Source organism: Echinops telfairi, unplaced genomic scaffold, assembly GCF_000313985.2.
Source record: "Echinops telfairi isolate 266 unplaced genomic scaffold, ASM31398v2 ScPeMD7_9;HRSCAF=40, whole genome shotgun sequence".
NCBI classification, from domain to species: Eukaryota; Metazoa; Chordata; class Mammalia; order Afrosoricida; family Tenrecidae; genus Echinops; species Echinops telfairi.
In genome coordinates this window covers 97,992,139-98,003,663 of record NW_022103906.1, presented here as the reverse complement: position 1 = coordinate 98,003,663, position 11,525 = coordinate 97,992,139, and positions in this window count along the sequence as shown.

Sequence of the window (11,525 nt, the reverse complement as noted above, 5' to 3'; positions counted from 1 at the left end):
ACTCCCGAGGATCGGCCAAAGGCACATCGGCACTGTGTTTTGGGTGGTGCTACAAGGAAGGGCCCCCCAAGTTCTACTCATTGCCTTAAAAAAAAAACAGTTTTATTGGCCCAAAATTCCCAAAGCATATGCGGCAATAGTTTGATCATATTAAGAAGAATTTTTAAAAAATCATTTTATTAGGGGGTCATACAACTCTTATCACAATCCATACACACATCAATTGTGTAAAGCACATTTGTACATTCATTTCCCTCATCATTCTCAAAACATTTTCTCTCCACTTAAGCCCCCGGCATTAGGTCCTCATTTTTCCCCTCCCTCCCCGCTCCCCACTCTCTCATGAGCCCTTGATAGTTTATAAATTGGTATTTTGTCATATCTTGCCCTGTCCGATGTCTCCCTTCACCCACTTTTTGGTTGTCTGTCCCTCGGGGAGGAGGTCACATATAGTTCCTTGTAATCGGTTCCCTCTTTCCAGCCCACTCTCCCTCTACCCTCCCAGCATCACCACTCACACCACTGGTCCTGAAGGGATCATCCACCCTGGATTCCCTGGATTTTCAGTTCCCATCTGTACCAGTGTACATCCTCTGGTCTAGCCAGACCTGCAAGGTCGAATTTGGATCATGATAGTGGGGGCGGGGAGGAAGCATTTAGGAACTAGAGGAAAGTTGTATTTTTCATCATTGCTACATCGCACCCTGACTGGCTCATCTCCTCCCCAGACCCCTCGGCAAGGGGATCTCCAGTGGCCTGCTGATGGGCTTTGGGTCTCCACTCCGCACTCCCCACATCATTCACTATGGTAAGATTTTTTGTTCTGATGATGCCTTATACCTGATCCCTTCAACACCTCGTAATCGCATAGGCTGGTGTGCTTCTTCCATGTGGGCTTTGTTGCTTCTGAGCTTGATGGCCGCTTGTTTACCTTCAAGACTTTAATACCCCAGATGCTATACTTTTTGATAGCCGGGCACCATCAGCTTTCTTTGCCACATTTGCTTACACACCCGCTTTGTCTTCAGCAGTTGTGTCGGGAAGGGGAGCATCACAGAATGCCAATTTAATAGAAGAACGTATTCTTGCATTGAGGGAGTACTTGAGTGGAGGCCCAATGTCCATCTGCTACCTTAATACTAAACCTATAAATATAGGCACATAGATCTATTTCCCCATCCTCATATATAAATATATTTTCATATGTACATGCCTTTATCTAGACCTCTATACATGCCCTTTGCCTTCCAGCCATATTAAGAAGAATTTTACAGTCATCACCACCATCAATTGTAGAACATTTCCTTCATTCTTGGACTCTTTGTTATTAGCTCCCCCTTTCCCATCAAACTCCCCTTCCACACCTACAAGAAATCATTATTCCAGATACAGTCTCTTTAGATTTACCTATCCTGCATTTTATATACAGAAAAACATTTTTTTTAAAACCCACCAACAATAACAAAGTAAAACAGAGAAAAACCTCAATTGAAAAGAAAGCAGAAAATATTAGAAACTAGAACAAGTTTAAAATGTGTCGAAAGGGAGATTATTGAAAGTCTTGCCCGATCAACAGCCCCCATGGTGTGTGCACAGTGTCCAGTCATGTAGAAGTCCAATCTGTATGAGTCGTCTGTTCGTGTACCTGGTCCATAGCTGGCCTACACACATAGAATTGCCTTTTCTCACAGTGTTTTAAATTCTATACCATCGGCTAAATTAATGGCACCTATGCCCCTTGTGATTCATACCTTATGATTGATAATGTGCTGTAACATGAAAGAGCAATGTGGTCTTTATGATCTAAAGGATGATGTGTTGAATTTTAACTACCTATGCAATAATCCACTTTCCACAGCCCTCTGCATGACAGCGAGGCTGTTCACATCCCTGGTCTATGGTCAGAGGAGGTTCACTGGATGCTTCATGCACATGTATTCCCCCTTCATGTAAAAAACAAAACAAATATAAACTTTAAAATGGGCCCAACAACTTTCAAATGGGTCAAAAGGGACACCAAAGGGTATTACATTTTAACTGAATGACATCTGCCATAACTGCCTTTACAATGCTCTCTGTCTGATAACAAAGCTATTCACATCCCCGGACTGTGGTCCGAGTCATCGGAGGTGTAATCCATGTGGGGACCCTGCACATGGATCTTGGGGCTTCCACTGTCATCCATAGCCTTCTGCTAACCAGGTGCTCACAATGTAAGCCCTGATACCATTCCCTCCTCCGCATTTGGATTTTATTGCTTACCATCCTCAAATCACACAGGCTGGTGTACTTCTTCCTTACGGACTTAGTTGATGCCTCACGTAGATGGCTGCTTGTTGGAAGACAAGCCTTTCAGACCCGAGATGCTGTTGTTTCTGATAGCGGGGCACTATCCGGTCTCTTCACCACCACTTTGCTGTGGCTTCTTCAGTGATCTCTTCATGGGGGTGAGCATCATTCAGGAGCATTTCATAAGAACTAATTGTTCTTAGGTTGGGGCTAGAGTTAAGTGTGAGCCCCAAATCCATTCATTTATCTATGGTTTGTATCTGCCTCTGGTTCACCTGAGAGACATCATTGTCCTTTTGCCAATCATTTCCCTGAAGCATAAGGTGAATCTATGATAGTGTCATTTATTTAGCCAATGGTACAGAATTCAAAATACGGTTGAGAAAAGGAAATGATATGAGTATAGACCAGCTATGGACCGTAATACATGACTTGTACAGATTAAACTCCTAAGTGACTGGACATTATTTACACAAACCGTGGGGAGTGTTGATAGGACAAGACTTTCAGTAATGTTCATTCACAAGGGAAGACTACCAGATTAATACATACCATAATAAAACAAGGAGGGCATTAAAATAGTAAGTATGTGGGCGATCTGGGTTACCACTCCGTGGGCACCCTCCAGGCTAGAGATCGGAATCAAAGGCACCAGCTGCCAGAACTTGAGATGTCAGTCCCTGGCTTCTCCTCACATCAGGGAGCTTCCGCATGAAGTCCACGGCTGCAGGTCAGTATGGGGTAAAGCTCAGATCACTTAGTGGGTTTTCCACATCGAGTCCTTCTGGTGTGGCCTACTAACGATCTTGTGTGCCTGAAATAACAGAGTCTAAAGTCCCAGGAGTCTATAGCACACGGACTGGCTCACCAAGGGCTGGACAGAAACCAGGTCAGAAGTACCCAATTAGGGACCTAGGACCAGGCATAGTCTCCCCTTGGGTTCTATATAAGTATTGTTAAGTGTTTTTGGTTTTTTTTATCCCCAATGGGATGTTGCTCCTCTCTGTTTTCTGCCAACAGAGATGAAAGTGCCTTCTCCAGGACATATGAGCCCCCCAGCCCCCCTGCCCCAGCTCACCTTGAACTTCCAGTAAGGTTTCTTTGTCACTCTGGCTGCTCATTCCCTTTGTAACCCGGCAGCCCAGCTTCCTCGGACATTGTGAGCAGACTCATCTGAGGCAAGACACAGGCTTTGACTGACAAGTCACACAGTCTGGTCTGGGTGACTCAGCTTTTCTGCCATCCAGTGTCTTTTCTGTCCAGCGGCTTTAGTGCCTTGCACTGCTCTCTAGAGGAGTAACTTGAACGGACTCGTGCTTGTCCATCCTGACGCATTGTGAAACCCTTGAGTCCCGGGTCCTTTTCCCACGGGCCATCCTGTTTACGTAGGAAGCCTTGTCCCTTCGCCCATGCTTGTCTAATCCACCCTTCCTTTCGAATGGGTCACAACATTCTAGAGTCAGAAGAAACTTTGGACCCGAATGGTCTGGCCTAAATCCAAAGTCCTGACTGTCTCTGAGTCGTTTTCGACTTGGGACCCCGTCGAGCGGAGGAGAATTGCTCCCTACTGTTTCCTCACAGCATCCTCTTGCTACCTCAGAAGAGCTGCTGGCTTCAAACCGCTGACCTGGCAGGTAGCAGCCCAGCTTGTAAACCCGGGGCCCAGGCTCCTTGTGATCCAGGCTGCTCATGCTTTAGGTGGGGAAACTGAGGCCAGAGCAGGCCTCGCCAGCTGCCCTGCTCCACTTCCTCTCTCACCTCCCCTCTGTCATGGTTTAGACATGTTCAGCCCTAGGGATGACCATTCAAATCAATTTGCCTGGGAATGAGGGGTCTCCCAGGACACGGGGTGTTGAGGAGCTAAAACTGGAACACATTGTCGCTCTAGCACTACTCCCAGAAGATGAGGGGGCCGGGCACAATCAGATCCTACAAAAACAGCATCATGGTGGATTTTGAGGACAGGCTTCAGAAATCACTTGGTCGCAGATGCCTTTCAAAACTCATCATATTGTACCTTTTAAGTATGTGCAGTGTATTTCTACCAATCAGATTCCAGTAGACCGTGAAAAATGTAGAAATCGGCTGGCGCCGCCAGAAGAGAGCAGGTGTCAACTAGCAATAGCTCAAGTGAGCTGCGCGCTCGTTCCGAGCTAAGGGCTGTGTGAAGAGCTCACGTTGGCTGCCTCCTGGGAACCTGGCCGCCTAGCATCTCTCCGTGTTGTGCAGCACAAAACTGGGGCCCAGAGAGCTCAGGGACTGCTCCAGGCCCATGACAGGGTCTCCAGCAGAGGACCTCAGATGGACGCGATTCACTTCAGATGAACTTCATTATTGACCCCATGTGGACCTCATTGCGGACCCCATGTGAAGTACATCATTGACCCCATGTGAATGTCGAGAGGCTTAGTGCCAGGATTCCTCAGCCAGAAAAGCAGGCAAGTGCAGGGAAATTTATGGTTCAAATTACTTTATTATGTAACACACTATCTGCCAGAGATCCAGACAGCTCCCTCCCAGACTCAGGGGAAAGAGTTGTTGGAAAAGCAGCCGGGGTTCTCGCTCAAGCCTGACTTGGAAGCCAGTGCACAGACTTGGTCTACCGAAGCTTCCAGGCGTGAATTTCTAAGGGAGACTGAGCTAGGGGTCCTGGGAAGATCGGTTCTGGCCAAGCTCACGTAGTAGAGGGTGACTGGGTTCTAGGATCACAGGTCCACGAGACCCGCAGACACACGTCGTTTGAAATCAGAGACCCTGGTGCTTTGGAGACGTTACTACCCACCCCTCACCCTCTCTCCACCTCCCGCCCCACCCCCTGCCTTTATAGGGGAGATAAGCTGGTGTCCAAAAGCAGAGTGTGTTGGTATGGTTTCTTTCTTTCTTTTTTAAAAATACCTTTATTGGGGGCTCTTACATCTCTTATCACAATCCATACATTTATCCGGTGTGTTGAGCACATTTGCACATATGCCGCCATCATCATTTTCAAAGCATTCTCTTCCCACTTGAGCCCCTGATATTAGCTCCCTGTTTCTTCCCCCTCCCTCCCTCCCCCGCCCGCCCTCATGAACCCTTGATAGGGTGTAGATTGTTGTTTCCATTTCTTACTTTGTCCTCCATTGGGTTGGTTTCTTTAGGGAACCAAACTAGTAACACACATACATATGTAGTGGGATTTTGAGACTGCAGCTCTTTACAGGAGTACCAAGCCTCATCTTTCTTCTGTGGTGCAGCTGGTGGTTTTGAACTGCTGACCTTGTGGTTAGCAACCCAATATGCAACACTTGAAGTAGCCCTGATGGCTCCTTAATGTTTATTCAGTCTACCCTGTCCTATAGCGTATCTATCTATCTATCTATCTATCTATCTATCTATCGACATCTATCTATCTATTTATTTATCTGAGAGAAAGAAACTGTTACCAAGTGATTCTAATGTACAGCCAGGGTTAAGAACCAGTGTGCTAGCCTAATTGCCTTCATTCTAAAATCATCGTAATTTTTATTGTGGTATGTATTAAACAACACAAAAAGCCACTCCCACAGTGTTTACATGTAGACCTCAGTGACATTAGCTGCCTCATCATGCTATGCCACCATCATGCCTAACGGTCCAGGTGAGGAGAATGAAGCCAGGGATGGGGATGTCCAGGCCAGAGCCGCACAGCCACTGAGACCCGAGTGGAGCTCACAGCTGGTCTTCCGACCTCTCATTCAGGACTGCTTTGCATGGAAGATGCTGCTCCCGTAGCAGACAGTGGCGGGCATGAACGGTGCCTGGGTGCGTTTGGTACCGAGAGCCTGGCCTGGAGAGAGCAGGGTGGGGAGCAGGGTGGGGAGCAGGGGGTCCAGCCAAAAAGTGAGTAGCTCTGGATTCTGGTGCCACCACAACGGGGTTCACTGATGTCCAGACATTGGTAGGTTTCCTCAAACCATGCAGTCGGCACCCGCCCACCGCAGGGAGAGGGAAGGCACCCCAGCAGTGGCTACCTCCCAAATGTCGCGCAGGCACCGGGCGTGAGGGCTGAGAGACTGCAGAGCCTGGGAAAGTTACCGAACTTCCCTGAACTGTCTGTTCACTGCCAGTAACGCCTGCACCACAGGGCTGTTATAGGGGGCCTAGATCTCGGAGCGACATTTGCAGGAGGGTGCGTCCTTCCTTTCCCTGCAGCTTAGAGGTGCAGACCACGTGGCTTGACAAAAACTACCACGGTCTGGACATTTGAAGCCCACCATGGTGACGCCAGAATTTGAGAGCATTGGGACTCAAACTCAGGTCTGCGGGCATCCGAAGAACATACCCCTGTGTCCGAAATGTTCAACCATTCCCAGCGCCTTCCTGGGCAGGCTGAAACCATCAGCCAATTAGCCATTGAGAGCACACCCCCAGTCCTCCCGAGTGGAGTCCCCGGGGGGCCTGGCCTGCCCTGGGTGGAAGGCACTGGTCTGGCTGTGGTCCAAGTTCACACACAGGTCTATCAGGGTCTTCAAGGGAAGGTGAGATTTAAGGTGGGTCTAAATCCGACTCGGGCTCCCAAACTGTCTGCTGAAAGGACCTTGGAAACTGGCCATTGGAAGGAAGAAAGTTGGACTAGAACCGGAAGCCAGCAAGGCTGGCGTTCACCCTGAGCCTGGCGCCAGGAACCTGCGACTCCGCTTGCGTTTCATTTCCAGCTAGGGCACTGATGCAAATTTCTCAAGAAGACGTCAGACTCCCGCTTTGTCCTGCAGCCAAGCGCTGCACTCCTAATCGAATAGGGAAAGGGTTAAGGCTCGTGACTAACATGCTTTTCAAAATTGCATGTTCTACCAGAGCTGCTCTTTGAAAACATGTAATTCTGATGTCGTGAAACCAGCCCAGCAGGGCCGAGTTTGGAAAACATGGGAAAGTTCACTCCTGGGAACGGACGGAGGGGGTTGTGATTCTAGGTTGTGGCAATCCTTAAGACCGTCTGGGGGTTACGGGGGAAATACAAGCATTTCTCAATAATGCAGGAGGGCTGGGGGTACGGAAACAGGTCAAAAGGGGGAATATAGAGTGTTCCAGATTTGGGGGACTGGGTCACCCTCCTGCCCCAGGCTGCTGAGTATCTCTAGACAAATCTCTTAAGCTCACAGAGCCTCAGTCTCCCCGATTATAAAGGATGACCCTGAGTAACGTTGGGTTTGAAATGCACGTAGGTCTCTTCCCACATGGCAGGCAAGGTGTTAAACTAGGTGACTCAAAGAGAAACTTTGGTCCTAAAAGTCCACAATCTCTGAAGTTTCCTGATTGCCAAAGCATTCTTCTCAGTCCCTAAGCGGCATGAGTGGGCCTTCACCTTCCTTACATAGCTCTCACCAGTGAGAGGAGAAAGAGGAGAAGGTTTCCCCTACCAAGCCTACTGGGTGTGAGCCCCTCCAGTCTAGAAGCCAAGATGGCTTTAAGGAAACTGCACTTCCTCCTTGCAGTAGCCTGTGCTAGTCTGGGTTGACTAGAGAAACAAATCCAGGGAGACTCTCATATGTGTATAGGAAAGAAATTTATATACAAGAGAAACTGAATATTTAGAAAACATCCCAGCCCAGTCCAGATCAAGTCCATAAGTCCGATATTAGCCCATATGTCTGATATCAATCTATAAAGTCCTCTTCAGACACACAAAACACATGCAACGATGCGGAATGCAGGAAGATCACAGGCCAGTGGGTGGAAAGTCTTGTGGATCCAGTGGCATTGTAAGCATCTCAGCACTGGCAGGGGTCTCCTCATGGCTCCTGCAGCTCAGGACACTAGCATAGCTCCATGTGTCTTGTCAGCTGCAATATCTCCCAGGGTGTAAGCCGAGAGAGAGAGTATCTCCCGCCTCCAAGGAGGAATACAGGAGTTCCCAGAATCCCCAGGAGAAGGCCATGCCCACCCAGAGGCCTTATTGGCTAAGACCCGGTTGACAGACTAGACTCTACACTTTCACTCTGAATCCTCTGAAGTCCCAAATCGACACCAGATTATGTAACTACTACACAGCCGCAGTGGGTGTGTACTATTATTTTTTTTATCCACGTATTGGTGAGAAAGAGAAGACAGGCTGCGAGCCTTGGAAATTAATCCATCTTCCGTGGCTCTGTGGAAGGCAGAGTCTTCCAGGAACCACCTCTTTGTCTTTTTGGGGAGGTTGTTGAGTCTTGAGTCCAGGACTGGCCTGTGTCCTCCTGGTGGGCCGTGGAACAGTCGGGGACACCAGAGGATTTGTCTCCTGTGGTCCTCGAGAGATTCCTTCACGTCCAGGAGAAAACGGCTTCCATCGCTGGATCATGGCCGCTCAGCACACGCCCACAGCGGCAGCATGATGGGTTGACTTCTTGACTCCTTCACGATAGGCTACAAGCTCTCCCTGTTGGTTCCAGCTCCTCTTCTGGCTCCCTCTGGCCTCTGTTCTTGGACTCTAGTGTCAGAGTATCTCTTGCAGGGACTTGGAATCCCCAGGAAACCACAGCCCTGTCTTGGTTCGATCGAAGTGAGCTTTGGCTAAACTCCATCTGCTAACTTAGTGCTCCGAATCTGTTTGAGATAGTTAATCTTTATTGTGCCAACTTGGCTGATGAACACATGTGGGATTAATAGAAGGGTGGAGAAATAAATGACTCTGTGAGCCTCGCCTTTCTGGTTTTCTGGTCTCTTGTTCTCTGATGGTTGGACCAGGGTGCGGCTGTCTTAGCTGGCAAGGCTCACTCCCTGCGAGACATCCCCGAGGAGAAGCCACATGGACTTACCCTGATGCAGCCCTGCATGCTGGAGAAGCCGCATGGAGACCCCTGCCAGCATTGAGATGCTTACACCGCCACTGGATTCAAAAACTTTCTACCCACTGGTCTGTGATCATCCTGCATTCAGTGTCATTGTGTGTGTTTTGCAAGTTTGAGGAGGACTTTGTAGATTAGTGTCGGACATATGGGCTAAGTCGGACTTATGGGCATGGACTGGACTGGGTAGGGATGCTTTCTGAATGTACACTTACCCTTTATATAAGTTTCTGTGGCTTTGTGTCTCTGGTCTACCCAGACTGACACACTACTTGTGGAACCCACCTGCATGACAATCTGTTCTTGTCTGACCTTTGCCTGAAGCAAGATTGGTCAATTGCCAGGCCCAGACATACAGAAATCCATGGCAGGAAATGGACAGTCCATGCTCCTGCCATATGTACGGGGTCCTGACATATGTACAGGATCGCTGCCTACTGACTCCTGAGCAGTTCTTGATTCAACAACCTGCCCTTCTCCAACCCCCAGCCTGGTATCCCCGCTTTGACGGTCAACCCTGCCCTCCCTGGCTTAGTAACCTACCTATTCAGAGCCCCTCTTTGATCTGTGGACCCCTTCAGTGGTTGGATGTCTGGCTTCGTGTGCCTTCTTTAGGAAGGGTCCGGTAAAAGGCTCTGTGCTACTTCCTACGCCCTACTCTTTCCAGGGCGGCCAAGCCCTGGCTCGGGTGGGGTGCATGGGCCTCTGCTGAGCCATCCGCCCGGATCCATGTGCAAATGAAACTCTTCTCATCACTCCCTCACGCTCCTAATGTATTTTCTGGCACGGAAGCCTTGGGAGTTGGGTGCTCTACCTGAGAACTCTCCCAAACCTGTTATAAATTAAAAAACAAAGCAAAACCGACTTCCGTTGTGGTGGTTCCAACTCAGAGCAGTCCTGTAGGCCAGCGCAAGACAGCTCCCTAGGCGACAGACCTTTACCGAAAGAGGCTGCCGCATCTCTCTCCCAGAGTCTGGTGGGTCCAGACTGCCGGCTTTTCCGTTAGCAGCCTCACACTAACTCAACCCATCGTGCCACCAGCACTCCTTAAACCTGTGACAGAAATCCATTTACCTTCACAAGGAGCACGGCATTCTAGTGGTACGGAATGCGCACAGATGACGGATGAAACTGGGAGGAAACCCTTTTTCATAGAGGTCCCAATTGACAGAAGTTGGACAAATCTTTGGAGACTAGCAAGTCAAGAAATGGAAACCCAGCGAGAAAAACGGGCACTGGAGGTGAATGGATCCCTGATGGCCTGCCATGCAGGCTACAATTGGGCCATCCTCAAAGGTGCAGGCGCCAAAGCTGAGACTTGTTTAAGGTAGAAGCTCAGATTAGAGAACCAACCTCTAGGTAAGTCTGATGCGTCTGCCGCCCTCCACAAAGAAAGCGGTTGGAGATTTCTGCCTAGACTCTGCCTGTGCGGTGGGGTGGGGGCGAGCCCCCACTGAGATTCTCAGCTACACGCCCCACACCTCATTTGGATTTGGGGCCAAAATTCCATCAGTCTGCTGCTGCCTTACATCCATCTTTGGCTTTGGACTTTTCGAGGCACCCAGGGAGCATGAATTCTGACGTCTGGTTGAAGCTAACCCAGCTTCTATTGGAGAGAAAGTGCTTCGACTCAGATTTCAGAGAATTCTCACAGAGAAGGCTCCAGGGATGTGAGCTTTCCACGAAAAGACATAAAACTCGTGCAAAACAAGTCAGTAGAGGAACAAATTAAAGAATCAGACCCACAAGACAACATAGATTGGAATTCTTAGAGATAGGATATAAAACAAGCCTTACTTATTTATTTAAAGACATAAAAGTAGACTCAAAGTAAAACAAATTAATGAAACTGATCAGGAAGATTTGAGAAATGAAACAAATAGAACTTCTATATATTTATAGGTTTAGTATTAAGGCAGCAGATGGACATTGGGCCTCCACTCAAGCACTTACTCATTGCAAGAACACATAGTTCTATTAACTTGGCATTCCCGGATGCACACCTTCCCGACACGCTTGCTGAAGAAAAATGTGAACATAAGCAAAGGCGGTGAAGAAAGCTGATTGTGCCCGGCTACCAAAAGATATAGCGTCTGGGGTCTTAAAGGCTTAAAGGCAAACAAGCAGCCATCTAGCTGAGAAGCACCAAAGCCCACATGGAAGAAGCATACCAACCTGTCTGACCATGAGGTATAGAAGGGACCAGTTATCAGACATCAAAGAACTAAAAATCAGATTAGTGGGTGTCCACCTTCCTTATACGATCACTGAAAATAAACGTGTGCATAAGCAAAGGTGGTGAAGAAAGCTGATGGTGCCAGGCTATCAAAAGATATAGCGTCTGGGGTCTTAAAGGCTTGAAGATAAACAAGCGGCCAGATAAACCGGCTCAGAAGCAACAAAGCCCACATGGAAGAAGCACACCAGCCTGTGTGACCATGAGCTGTTGAAGGG